The sequence below is a fragment of the Pinus tabuliformis genome, chromosome 5_1 (genome assembly GCF_031772625.1).
Source record: "Pinus tabuliformis cultivar Carrire ecotype Pingquan chromosome 5_1, CPIR1, whole genome shotgun sequence".
Taxonomy (NCBI): Eukaryota; Viridiplantae; Streptophyta; class Pinopsida; order Pinales; family Pinaceae; genus Pinus; species Pinus tabuliformis.
The window spans coordinates 177,421,344-177,444,523 of NC_142305.1; positions in this window are offsets into that span (position 1 = coordinate 177,421,344).

The following is a 23,180-nucleotide window of genomic DNA, read 5'->3' on the forward strand; positions in this document are numbered from 1 at the left end:
GGTTGCTTGATTTTCTTTGTTCACTGTTACTTTCCACAGCAGATCTCTTCCAAAAGTAGGCCATCTTACCAGCACTCACACCCTCCATATGATCCATGCCCTATAGGTCTCCCAAACCTCACCTCAATTCCGCCCTAGTTTCCTCCATTTTTCATAGAACTTCTTCCTCTCTCCTTAAGCAAACCCAATCATCCTTCTCTCTCCTGGTGATTCATGGTAGAACTTAGGTACCCTAACACCTCGTTCTAACCTTCATCCACCTTTTCCACCCACTCTCACACCCTCAAAGCAGTGGAAATTGCTCTCGGCCTCCTCTTGTAGTTTTCCTGTGTCCTCCTGTAGTTTTTCCTATAGGCTTTCTTTTGAAGGCCGAGTGTGGGAAAAGCCTCTAGAAGGCCACCTAAGACCTCCTAGGACCCATCCACACCATCCTACATCCTCCCAAGCTCCAAAACCGCCCTCTAATTCCACCTATTCATTGCCACACTCACACACAATAAATTAGATGCATGTTAAATTCACATAAAAACACATAAAAATCCAAAAATATGTTTTTTGCTTATTTACTTCCAGAAATAGCATGGTTAGATGTTGTTTACTTCCTTGAGTAGGTAATGGCATTTCTTTCATGGTTTTCATAGTGTTTTTGGAAAAAGTAGAATTAGTTTGTTAAGTAGGGTTTACTAGGTTTTGCTTTACATTCCAGTCTTTCTCCTTTCTGCAGTTAGAATAGCATCTCTAGAGTAATCTTTCTTTCCTTTTATCACACATAAAGATTATTCTGAAATATATATAAGTTGGCTTGAGCTCCTAGTGATCTCACGCCGGCTAACCAAGTGACAACCTGCAATGAGAACTAGTACTTGTGCATATAGCACCGACGCTTCCAAGTTTGTTACGAACTACCGGGTTGATAAAAGTAAAGTTGGTAGCCTAGGAGTTGCAACATTCTTACTGCAATACTGGTGCTAACTAGATGATAATATTAAGAAGGCTACATTGGTGAGCGCACTGCAGGATTGCGCATTGACGTGGTATATTAAGCACTCTAGCGATCACCCAAATGCGGAATAATGAAGATCCAGGATGCATTGAACAAAGAGTTTAGCCAACAGAAAGCAGAAATGCAGTCAATCATCAGATTTAAGGAAATCGTGATGCTTCCAGGTGAGACCCCTGGGATCTAGATCAGTGCCTGAAGAGTATGATCCATGAGGCTAATATGACACTTTCAGATGTGCAGCACCACGCCTAGTTTGTGGCATCCCTGACACCACACCAAAGGACGACGCTGTCACAACAGAAGATCTCAACCCAGGCTAAAGCATTGGAGATAGTGATGAGGTTGCATGAAACTCCAATACAAGATCCTGGGTTGGGAGTTCGACAAATCTATGCACAACTACAGAACCTATGCTTGGAGATGCAGAGCCTGAAGCAAAATAGGGCACTGTGACTGAAGGCGCGTGAAGAAGTGTGGTGTATAAAATGTAAAGGTCAGGGTCATGACAAGGATCATTGTCCTATATTTGTGAACTATTTGACAGGACGGGGACCAATGCCATTGAAACCAGAGGCACAGGCGGGGCCAAGTGCGACACCCGCACTCTGGTGCACGATCTGTCAGATGGGAGGAAATCACACAACAGACAGTTGTCATCTGTTGCAGAAGTATACGCAGGGCCCACAACAATTGTTTTGTAAGTTCTGTAGTTCAATGGGACATGATGAACGTACTTGTCGCAACTATGAACTAATGATGGATAGGATTCTGGCATATAGGGTGCACACTGAAACAAAAGCCCTCGACCCAGCTGTAGGAATGGCGTGAGGTGGATTTCAAGGGCGAGGACGAGGACGAGGAGGAATGGGGCCAGGAAGGGGCTGAGGACAGTTAATTTGCTACAATTGTGGTAGACCAGGGCACTACGCACATGATTGTACTAACCCAACAAGAATGTCTTGCTCATATTGCCAATAGTTTGATCATGAATCGGTGGATTTCCCTCTGTTGATTGCACAGATGCATGAGAAAGGGGTACTCCAGCCTCCTCAGACTCAGAACATTCAAATGATGAAATCTAAACCTTGCGATGAAGACCCCAATGTGAACATGATGCTCAGAAGCAGCACGACCACAAGGGAAGACAAGGGGAAGTAGCACGAGGAAGATACATGGGTTCGCAAGGCTCCTGCAAAGGAACCTAAGTTCGACTTGCAACGTGCAAAGGAGACGTTTATGGAAGCTAAGAAGAGCTTCACGGAAGCCTCCACTTCAGGTAGTAAGGACCAACAAGAGTTAGGGATGGATCCTTCCATGCTTAGTACCTTTCTGGATACCTGCATGAAGTTGTTGCATGATAATAAGGGATTCAAAGGGTTACAAGAGTTGATAACACGATGCGCAAGATTGGGTGAACCCCGCGTAGTCTGGAAGTTGGGAAAGCATGCATTGCTCATGGGGAGAGAGATGAGATTGATAGCGCAGATCGGTGAATATGAAATGGATCAGGTTATCTTGGACCTGGGGTTGGACACAAATGTGCTCCCTAAGAAAACCTAGGACCGCATGGGTAGGCCTGCATTGCAGTGGTCCCCTATTCAATTACGGATGGCAAACCAACAAAAGATTGTGCCCATGGGAAGATTGGAAGGAGTGACAGTTGATATTGAGGGCACGAGCACCCAGACGGATTTTGAAGTGATGGAAATTGTTGATGATAGCAATCCCTATCCCACGGTGTTAGGAATCTACTAGGCAACGGATATGAATGGAGTCATCAATCTGAAGAAGACGAAGCTGACATTCAAGAAGAAATCTCTTCCTGTAGTAGTTCCGCAAGATCCGACCGAAGGTGTGCGCTACACTGAACCTGTACGCGACGACGACAGTGACGATGAACTGGATTGCATTTACCAGATAACGACACTAGACTAGGATCGAGTGAACCCAATAGTGGATGGTAGAATCTCATGGGAACGTGAAAGTTCCTATACTTCAGATTCAGACGAGGAGATAGAACGCTGGCAAAATCGATTGCACAAGTTAACAATGCTAAGTTGCAACATGATGATTAAATCATTGCAGTGTGTGATGTCCGAAGCAAGGGAACTACCACCATATGAGGGGGTTATAGGTGTGGAAGACTTCTTAGACAATTTTGAAAGGGTAGTACTGGAGCAGCAGCGTTACGAGGCAATGAAATGGGCATTGCGTGTGACACCCGCACAATGGTGGAATACACATCAAAAGACCATGGTGAACTGGCGCGGATGTATAAGACAAATGCGCTTATAGTTTCAATATCCCCAGCGTCAAACAAGAGCCGAGTGGTTAGAACGAAGCAGTTGACATGCCCACTGGGGTCGATGGGTGCAGTTGGGTGCTGTGCAAGCACGTCCTAGACTGAGGATAGAACATCAGAAACCGACACGTTAGCAAGAAGAGGGGCCAACATTCCACATTCGAACTACCACAAAGTTATGCAGAGTTATGAAAAGGGTACACCAGGTAAGACGAACCAAAAACTGGCACGTAGAAACGACCCCAACACTGACAAAAAGTAAGGAAATCAGGAGAGCAGTAAAGAATCCCCGGATCACAACTCCCGGGGTTAGGGCACGATGCGAAGACTTGGGAAAAAAAACTAGGTAGTTACAGGAAGCCATTTGACAAGGGAGATCGAAGCTTCACAACCTTGATGAAGATTGGGCACGACTGAGGAAGAAAAGTGTGACATTGGACGAAGAAATCTGCAAGCTAGACACCGAAGATGGGAAAGCAGGCCATGAGAAACTAAGCATGATGGGGCCTAGTCTAGCCAGCCCTACTACTACATTAAAAGGAGTTGCAACTCTACTAACTTGGCTGCGACCGCAACTTACTAGACAAGGGAATGTACCATACATAGAGCAGCGCGACTCACTAACAGACGCAAGGGTAGTTGAAGGGTGCCTGTGACCCGTGCTAGTAGGAAAGTTGAAGCTTCATACCGAGGGTGCGAACACCTGACTATCTGTAGGAAGCATAGTCTCAGTGCTCCAAGCAGTTGAAAGAAGGCACGGGACTGTAAATGAGTTTGTAGGAGAGCTGCGTAGAAAAGCAGTTTTGCGCAAGGACAGTAGGTCACAGGGATCGTGGTCGCACATCCAGGACTGCGTTGCTACGTGGGTAGGCTGGGAGGTGACCATTGATGGCACTATTCATGACAAGAGGTCCAACTTAAGGTAGAAAGGAGTGGGCGGCGGGCCATTAAGACAAGAATTAAGAGCTAGATTCGGGGCGATCTGCCGCCAAAAAGATATTAATGACTCAGAAATGGAGGGAAGGGTCGAATTCGAATTCCACAAGTACTATAAAATTCCTTGGGGTAGCCTTGAGGCAACACTTGGTTGGTTGAAATCTAAGCCAGTACCGAGCATTGAGCACCAAGCTACCCTACCATCCTTGAATACGTAATCCAGTATAGACCCGATGATGGCTGCAAGAGCCAGAGTGCAGTTCACGGAAGCCAACCCAGAACCCTGGGTGGCCCAGGAGGAGCCTAGAGAGATAGTAGATGCACTAGAGGTTCCAAAGTCCCCGTGCATGCCACACCCAAAGAAAAGCAAGTAACCAATGGGGCTAGTCCGGGTATCACCATGTAACCCACGTTTTGGTAAACTATCAATAACAAAAAAGGGAAAGGCTGTCACCATTGAAATAGAAGAGGAGGAGGAAGAATTGCAAGCCCTGATCACCCAAATTGAAGCACAAGATGATGAGGTGGAGAATGTTTCCCAGGTACCTTCGGCAATAACGTTGCCCCCCTACATTCCCCCATGGTAAGGGACAGCCAGAATATCGAAGGACCTAGAGGCCATGAAGAGTGCGCTCTTTTCTTCCAGATGAAATAAGGTTTGAAGGTTCACCGCTGGGATGAGTACCTAGTATAAAGTTAAAAGACTGGGACCTTGTGGATAGCGAGAAATTCCCACAGCTAGCTGTGGAGCAATTAGTGTAGCAGAAATGGTTACGCGGTGTAGAGAAAGCTGGGTTACTGCATCTGCGGTGGATACCTCATTACCACCACGCATCTGTCACGATCTTTGTCATTCGGTAGCTACTGTGTCTAGTACATGATGGGTATCTCTAGCTGGAGGAGCCAATTCCCATCACAACCGACTTAATTCACCGGATTTCTCGGCTGCCTACCAAAGGAAACAATCCTGCAGCCATAGCAAGAGAAAGCGGCGACTTGGGCCTCGCAGAAGCAATGAAGGCCAAATATAAGCTTGAAAAGAGGAAACAAGGGTATGTGATAGCAAGCATGAAGGAAAAAGGGGTGCGCAACGCCAGCCAGCTGTTGGCTGGAAAGCTCATGAGGAAATGCCACGCAAATGAGGTGCCAACATCTGTGATTTCATTGGCCAAGTAGTGTGCAGAGGGAGTCCAATTCAACTGGGCACAGTTTCTATGTGATGAACTTTTGATAAATTGTTGGGAGGCCCAGGAGCATGGTAAGACCTTCCACTAAGAATGGTTACTTTTATCCATCCTGTTGGTTGCAGGGGAGCTGCTGAAGGATAGTCAATTTCCCACCGTTGCAAAGCACCTACTTGAAGCTGCAAGGTACACCTCACTCTAGGCGACAAAAGACGCGACAAGAGTGCGCAGGATCAAGGTATTTTGGACATTCATGAAGGCAAGCTTCTGGACTTGGATCAATCGTAGGCCACAGTTGCCCCCGACAGTATGCAACAGTTTGAAAAGTACAGCAGAATTCAAGGCAGATATGCATAATCTGCATATCCGAGCACGAAAAGATCCAGCTTAAACGTGGGTGAAGCTTCAGTTTGTTGCAACAGATGATGCAATTTTCAAGGAAATGGTGGCATGGTCTCTAGAGTGGCGTGCTGTGGACTTCAAGGAACTGGAAAAGCTCGCAGAACAGCATTGGAAGAGGGAGACCAAGCTGCGCCTCGCGAAGCTGGTGGAGAGGCAGTGCCAGGAATAGGAAGCGATTGCGCAGCAGAGGGTGGATAAGGCAGCAGCAACATCACAGACAGTAGAACCTACAACCGCACCTACCATAGAGAACGAGGAAGGTCAGGGTATGTGCATGGAGTAGGAAATACAGGGGGAGGATGAGGTAGAGGAACATACCACAATAGTGCCCCAACTTAAGAGGCCGCGGGGCCAGGAAAAGCCAACCGCGCAAAAGTAGACAAAGACAATGAAGACCTCTGAGGGAGCGAGTCTTGAAAAGGGCGAATGGGCACGTGAGGTCACTATGGATGCCCTAGAAGAGTTGATGATGGAGCAGACCACTGTGTTGGGGGCACTTAGCGTGCAGTTGCAGGCACTACAGGTGTGAACCCTAGGAGTGATGACAACACACCTCGCAGAAGGTGCAACTGAAGTTGAGCAGATGGTGCGCACCTATACAGCGCACAATCTGGGGTTACCAGAGGGCGTCGTCTTAGCAAAAGCCGACGGTGACATAAGGGGTTGGGGGTTGAATTTGGTCGCCCTTCCCAGAGAAATGTTATACCAGTTGCAAGATGGGGTAACTACTGAGCTTTGCACCAAGGAGGGCCACGCTCTCCAATTTTTGAGCGAGCAGAAGGAAAATTTAGACCAGCTCAAACTACAGCGCGACAACCTAGTCGCCCAAAACCAGGGATTGGAATAGGAAATGGAGGAGGCCTGTAGTAGCATTCTGGAGTTGGTCGTGCTGGTGGCACTCCCCACTGTGGAAAAAATTCAAGAATTGGCAGCTGGAGTCCGCAGGACTTAAGAGGAGGCCATGATGATCTGGTTGGAGCTCGACTTGCATATCTCAGAGCTGCGGCTACAAGCACAGCCCCCTACACCCCCAGAAGTCAGAGAGCAGTACCACTGATCCATTCAATCAGGTTTGCAAGAGATAGAACATGCTGTCCAGGATTGCACGAGTTTGTTGGATCAGTCCCTCTTCACACCCACTTCACTACAGGAGGGCTTGGTGCTACAACGGTTAGAGACAGAAGCGCCGAAATTACAGCAAGCCTATGAAAATGTTTAGGGAACCACGCCAATGGTTGCCCTTACTCAGTGACTGCAAAAAATGAGGGAGGCCTAGGCTCTCAAGGCACAAGTGGATGTCACGCATCAAAATGTGGCAATGCTTAAAGAACCTATCCAGCCTTGGCTCGAGGAAGCATTCATGGTTACCGCCATGATCGAGGGGACGCTAGCCCAGATGTAAGATAACTACGCGCAAAGACAAAAGGGTGCCTATGATAATGATGTCTCAGAGAGTCACGCACAGTTGATACAACGGATAGTGCAGGAATGTGTGGCAGACGTCTGTGAAGAGCAGAATTTGCTGGCTGGACTCAGAGCAAAGATCACCGCACCAACGGAGTGACTTGTGATGAGTCACGATGATTATGTTGGGGGCTTGTTGGGCAATGGATCCCCCGCATAAGAGTATTTGGGCTTAAAGCCCACAATTTTGGGTAATATTGTTGTAAAAGCTCCGCGAAGTGCACGGAGCGCAAATTATAATGAGCCAAGTCAAAGGGTAGTCCGCCCAAAAATATTGTAATTTAATATAGATTGTGTTGGCTTACCCATGGTCCGTGGAAAATGGGAATGTATAAATAGAGCAAGGCTCTAAGGGTAGAGGGAAGTTTAGTTTGGAATTCGTATGGATTGTATGGGTTTTTAGTACGGTATTCACTCTGAGTCTAAAAGTCTAAATCATGGGTTGTAGTAGGAGATAGAGGCTCTGCAGCTGTGTGCGCAGAGGCCTGGTAGAGTCCATAGCTGTGTGCGCGGACCCCTGCAGCTGAGTGCGTAGGGAGGAATTGGATTGTACTGGAACAGAGGTTAATAAATGATAAGTTTATCTTGAAATAGATCTGGATGTTTATGTTTCTATTATATGTTTATGCATGATTTATGATTGCATGCACTAATTAAAGAGGTTAAATAAGTAAATAAGAAACACTGAACTAAGTCCGATCTATAATACTTCCAAACGGGTAATGGATCTAGGCCGTGCATCGTTGCGTTCTTCACTGGGCTACGCGAGGGTTAGACTGCTATGTGAAACAGTATAAGTGCACAGGGTTGGTTCGTGACCCCTCCAGACTTCAACAAGACATCCCTAGGGGCGGAAACCTAGTTCCAGCACCCTCCCATACTACCTCGGGTGAGACCTCAGTCTGCGCTCCACGGACTATTGTCGAAACGGTCGGTAGTGTCGAGATTTGTTTGGCTAAAACACTTTTGAACCTGGGTCAGGCCCCATCAAGCCAATAGTTATATGCACTCCACCAGTGGAAGATACTCTTCCCACTTTCGCTGTGGATGTATAACATATATTCTCAACATGTCCTCCAAAATCCTGATGGCCCTCTCTATTTGCCCAACTATTTGTGGATGATAAGTTGTGTTGAATTCCAACTCTATCACCAAACCTCCAAACAATTCTTTCTAGAACCTAAAAGTGAACTTATCATCCATGCTTTATACAATATTCTCCAGTACACCATGCAACCTCACTATATCTATGATGAAGACCTTTTCTACCTCACTAACTAAATTCATAGACTTCACTGGAATGAAGTGAGCAACCTTAGTCAACTGGTCAGCCACAACCATAATAGAATCATGTTGTCTAGATATCCTTGGAAAACCTATAATGGAATCCATGGAAAGTACCTCCCATTTATACTCTAGAATCATAATCAGTTGTAGTATATCACTTGGATCCTTACGCTCAACTTTTACCTGTTGACAATCCAAGCATCTCACCAAAAACTTTGCCACATCTTTCTTTAAATTTAGATAATGATAGAACTTCATCACAGCTGTCAATATATTCTGATATCCTAGGTGACTTAAATACAACTTACCATGAAATTACCTCAAGATAAGCTGCTTGAGCTCACTCTTGTCTAGAACATAGATCATATCCCTAAATCTAACCAAACCATCTACCATAAGATGATAATCCACATCATGTTCACTTGTACCCTACTGTAACTTGTACCTAAGCTCCCTATGCATGTCATATTACTATCTTGCCCATAGGCTTCGATCCTGTAAGTCTATCCCATATGAGCTCATAGCTACTACGTGATTTACCTATAACTTTTTGTTAAGAGCATATGAAACCTTGTTCTTGTTTCCCTTAATGTACCTGATTTCGAAGTCAAACTCACTGATCATAGCCAACCACCTAGATTTCCTAACATTTATATTTGGTTTCTATAACAACTACCTCAGCCCATTATGATCACTCATCAATAGAAACATCTTGCTAAGAAGATAATGTCTCCACATCTTCCATGCATGGACGACCACTACCAACTCAAGATCATGCATCACATAATTTATCTCGTGCTCATTTAATTTCCTTGATTTGTAACATATCACTTGTCCCTCCTGCATCATAACCCCACCAAGTCCTTTCTTCCAAGCATATGTACACACCATGAGGTCTTTGTCTGGATTTGTGATCTTGAGAACTGGAGCATTTTTCAACGACTGCTTCCCATTCCATGATAGATCTTATCTTTTTTGGAGCCACTGCCATGCCTTCCTTGGAGACATCATGTCCCAAGTAATGTACCGTTTTTCTAAAAGAAACTGGATTTACTAAGCCTGACATACAACTGATGCTCTCTTAGCAATATTAATACTGAGACTAAGTGTTCAACATGCTCTTCCTCATTCTTATAATCTATCAATATATCATCAATGAATATAATAAAAAACTTTTCCAGATAAGGACGCAACACAATATTCATAAAGCACATAAAATTAGCTCTAGCATTAGTCAAACAAGAAAGAACTACAATAAAATCATAATACCCATATCTCATTCAGAAAGAAGTCTTGTATATGTCCTCTTATTTAATGCGTACCTGATGGTATTCCAATCTTAAATTGATCTTCGAGAACACTGTTGCTCCTTTTAACTAGTCAAAAGTGTCATCAATCCTTGACAACAGATACCTGTCCTTAATCATCACCTTGTTCAACTACCTATAACTAATACGTAACCTGATATTACCATCCTTGTTCTTCACAAACAACACTAGTGCACCCCAAGGAAACACACTTGGCCTAATATATCCCTTGTCAAGAATTTCCCTTAACTATAACTTCAGTTCCACTAACTCTAGAGTGCTTGTCATGTAGAGTGCCTTTGATGCTGGTGCTTCCCCTGGTACCAACTCAATATAAAAATCCACTTCCCTGTGAGGCAGAAACTATAAAATCTCTACTGGGAATACATCCTAAAACTGCTACAAAGCTGTATAGCTCTCCAAGACATCCACATCCTCAACTTCCTTACCTTTGTCACTAGAAATATGCACTGCAAACAATACACATCATCTCATGTGACTACGCTTAGCCTTCATAACTATAACCATCCTCACTAATGTTACCTTATTCTTACCTTGCAAAGTTCTTTGTTCCCCATTTTCATCCAAGCACTCAATAGCCTTGTTATAGTAATCTATTTTGGTCCTTTAGAGGTACAACTAATCCATACCCAAAAGAATATTGTATGACCCCAATGGAACCACATTCAGGTCTGCTGATGTAGGCATACCATTAAACTAAAATGCGCAAGTTCTTACCCAGTGATGAGCTCTTTTCTTAGTACATGTAGCCAACTGCACTAACCAAGACTCTACATGCACTTATTTATTCAAACCACCCTTATCGACCAGGTCAGTATCAACATAGCTATAATTAGATCCATGGTCAATCAAAATAGAAACAAATTGATCATAAAGCTTACCATCCATCTGGATAATAGATGCCTAGTGATATGGCTTCCTATTATCTAATGTTCCATAAATCCAAGGAATTTTTTATCCAACATCCCCCACTGTTTGTGCCTCCTGAGAACTATAGATCTATGGTCTACCAACCTAATGTTGTGGACAATCTTTGTTGTGATTCTCCCCACCATAAGTCCAACACTGTAAAGGCTTCCAACCATCACACTTGTTCTGCTCCTCATATTGAAATCTCTGTCCTTTATTTGATGCATTAAACTGATTAGGCAATGTTTCATTCTCTTTGTTACCTATATCCTAAGGTCTTGTTTGCTTCTTATCCATTTTTCTATAGTCTTATCACTACCCTTCCAATTCCTCTTAGTCTCAGACCTTCTCTTTGATTTCTCATAATAATTCTTTATCTTTTTCATAGCTTCCTCCAACGATCTAGGCTCATCGAGCTCGACCTGGTCTTTGAACGATACTAGAAAATCACTAATGGATCTCTGTTTCTTTGCTTTCTCCTCCATAATATAAGGCATGTGTCTCAACAAATCCAAGAATCTGCTAGTATACTCCTCATTAGTCATAGATCCCATCTTTAGCTCATATAACGCCTTTTTCTTGTCATCATAGTATCTCTTTGATACATACTTCTTCCTAAAATTCCTCTCGAACTCACTCCAAGTCAATTACTCTTCTTGAATTAATATGACATTATTTACATATTCCCACCAAATGTATACTTTACCTTTAAGACTAAATGTCATTATTTTGGCCTTCATGTTCTCTGAGTAATCATTCAACTGGAATAACTTATTCATCCTAGGCAACCACAATTTTGCATCCTGTGACTTCTTCATTTCCCCATAAAATGTAGGTGGCTTTACTTGCTTTAAATCATCATGAAATATCCCTTTGTCACTCCTTATGTAAGGATGATAGTGATGATTCCCATGATCCCTGCTTGTACCAGAACTAGACTAAAGCCCATATCCACTTCTTCATCTATCAGGTGTATCCAAGAACATTCCATATCTAATGGTATCATCACTATCCGACCTGTGCCCACCATGAGACTTGCTACCATATGCTCCATTATTCTTTTCATCCTATCCATGACTAATCCTAAGTGGTCCTTGTCTTTGCAAATATCACAAGATCTGAAGGATAATTGCATTGACCTTTGCACATTTATCCTATGCATTAACAAGTCTCTCTCTAATGACTGAATTATTCTATCATTATTTTCTTTACAACTTCTTATGTATTCCTTCAAAATTATCAAAGTATCTTCTACGTGAGGGGAGTACTCATCACCGTGCTTCTCATATAATTTGTAAGGAGAGTCATGTGAACTATAGTCTACCATTTTTATTTCCAACTTTAATCTTCTTCCTGCAAATATACCATGTTAGTCAAACCAAAATATAAACATAATCAACATACCTCAGTGAAGTTCTGGGGAGGTTATCTCATCTGCAGGATCAATCCAGATTAGCATAACACACACACACACACATATATCATCTCAATGCCAACCTATGTATGATGACACAACTGCAACAATGACCATCACCATGCATACCTAACACACAAATATAACACAAGAATAAGGAACACATATGCAATTGACATGCATTTATGAAAAACACACCCCAACAACAACATCATGAAATTCTACATAACACAACTACAACCATAACCCCCACCATGCATACATATCACTATCATATACAACATTCATGCATGCATGACAAACACATTCCACCCATCCAGTCCAAGTGTTGAACCTAGGAGCTCTGATACCACTCTGTGGTATCATATACCACCCAAATAAAGAACAACCTACTCTGATACCACTATGTAACACCCTCCTCCCACACTTAACCAAGATTATCAGTCCACCGAGGTAAATACGTGATGAAGACTTACTATGATATGATTCAACCTCCTAGGTTCAATTAAGGAAGTGGAATTAACATACCAAATATTTACTAACTTCCCTCAGGTGCTCTAAGACCCCTAAGGGCTAAACCACCCTTCTAGGTGCCCAGACCCTGAGGTAAACTTCCTTTTTAGTTTCACATATTCCCAGATGCTAGAAAAAAGCTGTAGAAATTCGATTGTAACACTCCAATCACATGCATAATCTTGCAAGGAGTGATTCCAATCATTTTCACCCAATTCTATGCCTGCAACCATGAGATCTTAGGCACTTATTTATGGCTAGTCTCTAGACCACTACCCAAAACTTATTAAAACTTTCAAGAATAATAAATGACATAAGGACAAAGCCTTCCATACAAAAATTATACAAGAAATAGTCCTAACCATACCTAAACATGACATACATTTTGTCAAACACATCATGAACAAATAATGTACAGGTCATAAATACACATATGAACATAAGGGTCTCATACTTATCTGAGAATCATCAAGAAGGTTTGTTTCCCTCTCACAATAGTTGAAATATCATCTATTAGGTCATTCATTCATTAACATTTAATTTACTAACCAAAACATAATGATATTCATAACTCAAGTATGTCATAAAATGATGCTTATAACTAGCATATAATAAAAGAAATATCGATGATGGAATAACCATTAAAGCCGCATAATGAGAAGTACAATTACTCATAAAATACAAGAGGAAAATCTCTCTTATTATCATATGCAAAATCTGACCAAATCAGGGACTTCCACTTACCACCTAACCATATATTGGGCTTAACCAAATATTTCTTTCATGCAATCACTCTCGCGCAATATTCGAAGCATGAATGTGGGATCTCATGGTATAAACAACCCAAAACTAAAACAGGGCTTCCAGAGGTCAAACCACCTTAACCCTCAACCACTAATTCCACCTCATTGTTGTACATCATGTGTAACACCATCCTCCTACATCTACCTAAGCAACTGGAGAACCAGGGTAAACATGTGATGACAGGCCACTATGATATGATCTGACCTCCTAATTCATGTTAAGGAAGTGAAACCGGCAGAAGCACACCATACAGACATTCAAAATCAGCCTTAGGACCCTTAGGAACCAATCCAACACTTTAGGAAGATGCACTGAGGTTCATCTCGACGCTCTCATGATATGGGCATGCCAGCATCCAGGCAGCTTTGGATGCTCTCACAAGACTATCTGCCAACGTTCAGGGGTCATTTTGCTCATATTTGTGTCATCATCCCTAGGGTTTAGGCCACATTTTTAGACCCAGAGCCCAAGTCACGACCCAGAATTGCACGCACCTTTAGAACAATAAGATAACATGGAAATAACAGTACTTCTACAATAAATTAAATAAGACCTTGACTGGTCCGACCCCTACTAGCCATGACAAGAATTTTGTCAAACATATCAAGAATATGTAATCTATAGGTGTAAATAACATATTTGAGTATAAGGGTCTCATACTTATAACAGATTCTCTATGAGGAATTATTTCCTTGTCACTTTAGCTGCAGTTTCAACCATTAGGCCTATTATCACAAAACCAAACCCTAATAGGCTGCTGATCAGGAAGAATTTGAGTAACTATTTCAAACCAATCTTTTGGCTGAGGCTTAGCCTCCTCAACTTAAGAGGGCTCTCTCACTTGATTAAAGATTTTAATTTGAAGATTAGATGGCTAACTCTATGGAAAAATCAAACAAAAATGTATAAGTGGTTGAAATACCAATCAACAAACATCCATTGGGCTATGGAGTCAAAGTATGTTTCAGTACAACAGCAAGATCAACAACAGCAAGATCAACTTAACATGGAAGTCAGGGCATAAAGAGTCTTAATATATCAGTGAAACAGAGACATAATGCAAGGAACACAGTTTATAAACACATGAAGGAAGTTAGAGAATTATCAATGAATTCTAAGTAACATGTGTTTATACCACTGCAAGTAAGTAAATGAAGAAAGCCATGAGAAAATCAAACATTAAAACCCTCTTTGAAACATGAGTAGTGAAGCCAATATCTCTATATTAACATGAAAACATATAGTCACATACAATAGCACAGTGTGATTGTTTCTTTTGAAAATTGCCAACCCCTTGAGGAATTCCACCTATTCTCTTTTATAGAGTTATCATTACAATCTTGGATTCCCTGATCCAACTTGAGGGGAATTCGAATTTCCTAGATTGACACCTATTCATACCTAAAACAGACTATTAATTACAAGTAACAGTTAACTGACTGTCTTAGAGTCCTAATACAATTAGGAGTACAACTCCTTATTATGATAACAACAACCTAATCTAGGAATTAAACTCAATGCTTGACAGTTGCTCCTCCTTAACTTCGACCTTGGTAATGTCCATGACCCTCTTGCTGGCTTTTAATAACTTTTCATTTAGCTGTCCTGAAAATTAGGAATATGTCCCCTGCACTATAGCCTTGGTGTTTAATGATGTTCCTCGAATATTATAATGACAAAACTAGCCCCTTTAACCATGTAACATATGTTAAGTTAGCCATAGAACCCTGCTCTTTCACTTGTGCAAAAATTAAACTCCTTGAAGTTGCATGAAGAAGGTCAATCTGGATGTGCTACGAAACTAACTGTTGTTTTTGTAGCGCAGAACTTTGGTCTTACATATATCCTTTATCCTTTAAGTTTTTTCTTTGCTTGAGGTTTAAACTTTCATAAGTGACCTCCTCACATTTTCCAGCATCATCATTCTCCAAAAAATAACAGCTTCTTTCCTTTGAGAATTGATCAAAACATCAAAACTACACCTACAGCAGTTTCGTAGCGCACTACAAAACTGCTATGTATGTCACCCACAGCCTTGTACCTCCGAACTGGTAACACTTATGAAAAGAGTGAGATAGGTTATTGTAGCTAGAGATTTTATGAAGAGAAACGTCCTTCAGAATTCCAAAATACTTTTGCATGTGCCCAGAAACTGATCTTGAAAAACACTGCTAAAACTAGAAGACAGAGTTCCTCTTAGCAGTTTCGTAGCGCAAGTTAAACCATCAATTTCTCCCACCTCATACTGAATTTGAAGACACTAAAAGAGGCTTTCGTAGTTTAGTATGTTAGGAATAAAAACCTCTTTCGCTTTTTAGAAATGAGTTTTTAATTGCTCAGGAATCTCCTTGGAGGTTGACTTCTAAAAATAGAAAAAAGAGCATACACAACAATTTCGTAGCGCAAATCACCTTTTTTGAACTAGCTATGCTACGAAACTATGGATTACTGTGTGATTGAAAAAATTTGACCCTAAAATTAATGGAATGAATTTTAAATGGAAAATGTGACCTATTTGACCATGAAGTGAACCTAAAGGACTTTATTTGGAAATGAAAGATAACATTTTAGACTTCTAACCCTATGACCTAACCCTTTAAGCATGAAATGACCTAGAGACCCTTTAACACCATGACTAGAAGAAGGGTTTGGAAATGAGAATGACACTATTGAGACTCTAATCCTATCACTTATCCCTTTAAGCATATGATGACTCAAAACTTATTATAAAACCATGACTAGAAACAAGGCAAACTTTCCAAAGTTAAAAAAAAAAATTAGGGTGATAATAGTGGCTCCACTAGGGATAGTATGCCCCCTGTGGTATGCTAAGAACTAGTAGCTCCAGTGTTGCAATCCATTCCTTTAAAAATAAAAACTCTGAAATTCTACCCAATCTGCTTCAAACTGTACCTAGTAAAAATTGCTCAATCAACCTTGAGCTTATTTGCATTTTCCTACCTACCCACCCTATCAGTTGTAAACTTCTTTCAGCTCAATCAATGTGAAATTTCCAATGTAACCAATCATTTGTTTTATCTGATATTTGAGTTTTTTTACTGCATTGGAGTTTAAAGCAGCTATGATATTGTGATGACCACTGCCACTGAAATTTCCTCTAATCTTCATAGAAAAACTGAAACACTAGAGAGTAAAACTCTTCCATGTATTTAGCTATAGGATCCCAGAATACATGATTAGCTTGATGATCCTCATAACATCCTGTTACTTCTAACAACTAATCTTTAGTCACACAACATTTATTTGATAAGTTATCCAACTGCTTTTCTACATGATTCCCATAGACAATGTAATTTTCCTCACTATTATGATCATTCTTTGAAGTAATCTACTGTAAGGAATTATAGAAATGATCAACCTTTTCCTCTGCCTGAGGGTTATAAAAAATTTCTTCCAATATTTCTTCTTGGTGTTTGCAATTATTTTCATCTTCATTATGATCCGAAGACTGACAAGTCTGCTGCATCTCTACATCAATCTCAGAGGATGTAATATGATTTTCATAAGTATACTCTTGCTGATTTCTATGTTGCATGTCATGGGATGTTATCCTTTCTTCTAGTTGTTGAAATGTATTGTTATGAAGAGCCTCTAAAATTTCTTCATCCATAAATTCATCATCATCATAAAAATCCTCCAAATACTGAATAAGACTCACAGAATGTTTACAGCAATCTTTGACTAGCAATAAGGAAGGATGACATTCTTTATACATCTCATAGAATTCATCATGAAAATTAGCAAGAGAATACAATAAACCATCTGCTAAACCTTTATACCAAGACCATGCTTTTCCTTCTAGAGTGGTCATAAACATCTTCATAAGATAGTCTTCAGGGAACTGAACCTTAAGACTATGTACATGCAGATGAAACCTAACCAAATGAAGAGCAGCATTGTCTTTCTTTTCATTTCTGAATACTGGAAGATCATCTAACCAATCAACCTTTGGCATAGGATTTGGAAAACCAGGGATATGAGACCAATTCATAGGAGCATACCTGGCATTTTTTCTTGCAATGGAACTCATCCTGAAACTTCATCTAGGCAACTAATCTTCTTAGCAGTGGAGTCACCTTCCAATTTGTTATTTGATGTGTGGAGTCGCCAAGGTAGTTTTGCAGCCTCGAACAGATTCTGAAGCTCCTGCTACCTTCAAGAGTTCAGCTTCATGATTTTTCAGGATATGTATATCTTCAGACTCCCAACAGATGCACCAAAATGTTATCACAAAACCAGACCCTGATAGGCTACTGATCAGGAAGACTTTGAGTAACTATTTCAAACCAATATTTTGGCTAAGGCTTAGCCTCCTCAACCTGAGAGGGCTCTCTCACTAGGTTAAAGATTTTAATTTGAAGATTAGATGGCTAACTCTATGGAAAAATCAAACAAAAATGTATAAATGGTTGAAATACCAATCAACAAACATCTATTGGGCTATGGAGTCAAAGTATGTTTCAGTACAATAGCAAGATAAGCTTAACATGGAAGTCAAGGCATAAAGAGTCTTAATATATCAGCAAAACAGAGACATAATGCAAGGAACATAGTTTATAAACACATGAAGGATGTTAGAGCATTATTAATGAATTCTAAGTAACATGTGTTTATACCACTACAAGTAAGTAAATGAAGAAAGCCATGAGAAATCAAACATTAAAACCCTCTCTAAATCCTGAGTAGTGAAGCCAATATCTTTGTATTAACATGAAAACATACAGTCAAATACAATAGCACAGTGTGCTTGTTTCTTTTGAAAATTGCCAACCCCTTGAGGAATTCCAGCTCTTGTGTTTTATAGAGTTATCATTACAATCTTGGATTCCCTAATCCAACTTGTGGGGAATTCAAATTTCCTAGCTTGAGACCTATTCATACCTAAAACAGACTATTAATTACCAGTAACAATTAACTGACTATCTTAGAGTCCTAATACAATTAGGAGTACAACTCCTTATTATGATAACAACAACCTAATATAGGAATTAATATCGATGCTTGACAGCTGCTCCTCCTTAACTTCGACCTTGGTAATGTCCATAACCCTCCTGCTGGCCTTTAATAGCTTCTCCTTTATTTGCCCTGAAAATTAGGAATATATCCCTTGCACTATAGCCTTGGTGTTCAATGATGTTCCTCGAATCTTCTGATGACAAAACTAGCCCCTTTAACCATGTAACATATGTTAAGTTAGCCATAGAACCCTGCTCTTTCAGTTGTGCAAAAATTAAACTCCTTGAAGGTGCATGAAGAAGGTCAATCTAGATGTGCTACGAAACTAATTGTTGTTTTTGTAGCAAAAAACTTTTCTTTTACATATATCCTTTATCCTTTAATTATTTTCTTTTCTTAAGCTTTAAACTTTCATAAGTGACCTCCTCACATTTTCCAGCAACATCATTCTCCAAAAAATAACCGCTTCTTTCCTTTGAGAATTGATCCAAACATTAAAACTGCATCTACAACAGTGTCATAGCGTGCTATGAAACTGATGTGTATGTCACCCACAACCTTGTATCTCCCAACTGGTAACACTTATGAAAAAAGTGATATATGTTATTATAGCTGGAGATTTTATGAAGAGAAACCTCCTTCAGAATTCCAAAATACTTTTGCATGTGGCCAGAAACTGATCTTGAAAAAGACTACTAAAACTAGAAGACAGAGTTCCTCTTAGCGGTTTTGTAGTGCAAGTTAAACCATCAATTTCTCCCACCTCATAGTAAATGGGAAGAAACTAAAAGAGGTTTTAATATTTCAGTATGTTAGAAATAAAAACCTCTTTCACTTTTCAGAAATGAGTTTGTAATTGTGATGAGCCCCAAAAATGGACAATTATTTGGGCTCATTCAACCTCCTAATTTGACTTAATCCACCATTCTCATTAGTTTATTGCATGTTTTTGATTATATTTATGTTAATAGAGTGAATTTGGTTAGTCATTATGCCAACAAGTCTAATGGGTGCTTTGTGTAGCCTTTTTGGTCAATTTGGAGACAAAATTGAAGGTCTTAATGAGCACTTGGCAGCCAAATTCGTGGGAAGACAAGGGAGAGGATTTGTAGGAAGGTGTCCCCTTCATTTATGGGACCTTACCTCGAATTCTCCACCATCAGCTCGGAGTTCAAGGGCCACCGAATCAATCAGCAGAAGGGCAGCCAAGCAAGTCAAGTAGGACTGCTGTTAACTCCAAGTTTTGGGCAGCCGAGTCCCTAAAGTTTAGGAGGACTGTTGGGTCCTCAATTTGTATAAATAAGAAGGCTTAGGGCCTCATTTTGGTTAGCCAGTGGATGTTAGCTAGTTAGCCAGTAGATAGTAGCTAGTAGTTAGTCATTTCATAGCCTCGTTGCAGTCATTTTGTAATTCGATTTGTAGGCAATAGATTAGCTTTGCTTTCAGCTCATTCTCAAGCTCTCCTTGTGGACAGTTTTGATGTAACTCTTCATTCTTGATTAATAAAGATGAATACAGCTTTGCACCAGCTCTAAATTTCTCTTGGGAGGCTGTAGCTCTTGGGGTTCGGCCCATCTCAAGCGCCCAATACCTCCCTTGTTTATCTTTATGTGTGTTCGCTGCATTCTTAAAAGAAAATCTGCTCTTTAGATTTAATTCGTGCTTTGTTACTTAGGTTGCTTTTGATGGTTGAAGTAGCTTTTTATGTTTAGGATGGATTGGTAGGAGTTATTCATGCGTTTATATCTCTTTGATCATGTTTTGTTCACATGTTGTACGTGATTCTTGTCATGAATAAGGTTGTTGTTCACTGATCTCATTAAACTGTTAGATAGATCATCTAATATTTAGATTGTATGCAAGACGTAGTTGGTTTGATCAGGTAAACACTATGCAAGGCACCTTCATCACCTCCTCGTTCATCTGAGCCTCGTTCAGATCAGCTCCTCCATCACCAAGTCTGTTTCCTCATCTCCCATCTACTCTTTTGCCACGTAACCCTACCTTCTTGCCTTTCCATTGCCTAAACCTTTTTTGATGCAAGCTAGACTTCCACACCCTCTCATCACCTCATCCCTTAGTCATTGGGTCATTCTAGGCCCCTACCCTACCTCCCTACCCATTCATGCATTCTCTCCCACTCACCTATCAGTCAAAAACCCAATCACGAAATATCCTGTAGAAGAATTACAGAACTTCCTGTAGAAACCCCTGCAGACTTCCTGTAGAAGTTCATAAACACGGTTGCATGGCATCTTGACTTTGTGAAACTCTCTGAAAGGATGATAGGGATCCCTTAGACCCTCTCCGAGTCTTCCCAACATATTCCAAGCATTTCTCCTCCTTGATCCACCCCTGCACAGTGGAAAGCCAGTTAAAAGCACATGCATGATAATTCTCATAACTTAATCAAAAATACAAAAATATGTTTTCTTCAGATAGTGAAAACTTAGACATATGAATTTTACCTTCCTAGAAGTAATGTCATCTCTTTTCGTAGTCTGCATTCTCTCCTTTGCATCAGTAGGACTAGCTGGTAGAATTAGGGTTTGCTAGGGTTTGTGTTTCTTTTTGGCTTGCAGTTTCTTTCCGCAAGTACATTAGCTTCCTTTTAGTTAGCTTTCGTCCATCAGTTAAAAAGATTCTTCTAAGAGCTCATAGGAGTTGGCTTGAGCCCCTAGCGGACTTGTGCTAGCTGACCAAGTGACAGCTGCGGCAAGAGCTAGTACTTGTGCATACAGCACCGTCGCTTCCAAGTTTGTTATGAACTACCGGGTTGATAAAATTAAAGAAGGGAGTTCCAGGAGTTGTAGCATTATTGCTACAATACTGGGGCCCACCAAATTGCTCAGGAATCCCCTTGGAAGTTGACTTCTAAAAATAGAAAAAAGAGCATACACAACAGTTTCGTAGTGCAAATCACCTTTTTTGAACTAGCTGCACTACGAAACTATGGATTCCTGTGTGATTGAAAAAATCTAACTGTAAACTTAATGGAATGACTTCTAAATGGAAAATGTGACCTATTTGACAATGAAGTGAACCTAAAGGACTTTATTTGGAAATGAAAGATGAATTTTAGACTTCTAACCCTATGACCTAACCCTTTAAGCATGAAATGACCTAGAGACCCTTTAACACCGTGACTAGAAGAAGGGTTTGGAAATGAGAATGACACTAATGAGACTCTAATCCTATCACTTATCCCTTTAATCATGTGAAGACTCAAAACTTATTATAAAACCATGACTAGAAACAAGGAAAACTTTCCAAAGTTAAAAAAAAAAAAATTAGGGTGATAACAAGGCCATAGATGCATTGTTCATTCATAAACAAGTAAAAACATGATGGGAGTCATACATAGACACTATCATGATACATATTCATAACCAACATAATAACAATAGAATCGCCAAGGAAATAAGAACCATATAGTCCACATATAAACCAGTATAATACTCATGAATTAACAAGGAGAAATATACCTCATATTGATGATGCAAAATCCAAACCTGGGATGGGACTTCCACATTCCACCCGATAGTATAATGGTTGAGCCAAATATCTCTTCATCCATTTACCCTTGTACCAAATTCTAATCATGAATGTGTGATCACATAAAACACACCAATCCAACCAACCAGGGCTTCCAAAGGCCATCCACTTCAAACCATCAAAGAGTGATTCCACCTCACGGTCGGACATCACAAAACCATCACGAAATTGGTCTCTACCCAAGCCTTCCAAGGCTCTAGAGCATTTGTTCCAACCTAGCTTCAATGACTAGTAGCTCAACCAATGGTTGCTACCAGGATCCAAAGCATTTTTCCAACCAAGGTTCCAAGACTAGTAACTCAACCCACAACTTTTACTAGGCTCTCGAGCATTTTTCCAACCAAGGCTTCAGAACTAGTAACTCAACCCCCCTAGGCCTCCACAATGTTTTTCCAACCAAGGCTATGAGACTAGTAACTCAACCCAAGTTGTTACAGGGCTCTAGAGCATTTGTACAACCAAGGCTATGGGACTGATAACTCAACCCAAGTCGTTATAAGGCTCCAGAGCATTTCTCCAACAACGGCTCCAAGGACTAATAACTCAACCCAAGCTAAAGGAAACATGAGAACCAACCAAATCAAAACAAGGAAATAAACCAACAATTTCCATGAATATCCAAGGAATGGAAAGGCTAGGGAAATCCACTATCAATCGAGGTATTCCTCCATGCTAGTGATAGATCGTGACCAAGAAACCACATGCATGTGTCATGCATGCTAAAACTAGTGAGGAAACCATACATGCAATTGGGTACCAGAAAGAAAAACCCACTGTAGTTGTTGATCCCAATGTCTTCTTGCACTTTCCTGCTCTTCCTTGCCTTCTTGCTCCAAAACTCCAAGTATGCCACACTCTACAAGATTTCTCCAAGAAAACTCTAAGTGTCTAATAGTATGAGAGAGAGAGAATAGAAGAGAGCTCCACCAAAACCTATGAAAATATTACCAATTGATTCTCAGAAGCCTTTTTATCAATGAGGACTCTACTTTCTTCATTTTACATTATTTTACTTCACTTTCCTCCCCACATGCAACCTGTGACCTTTTACCTTCATTTTCTCCTAATTTCCATTATTTTCATAAATAAAATTCCAGTTAAT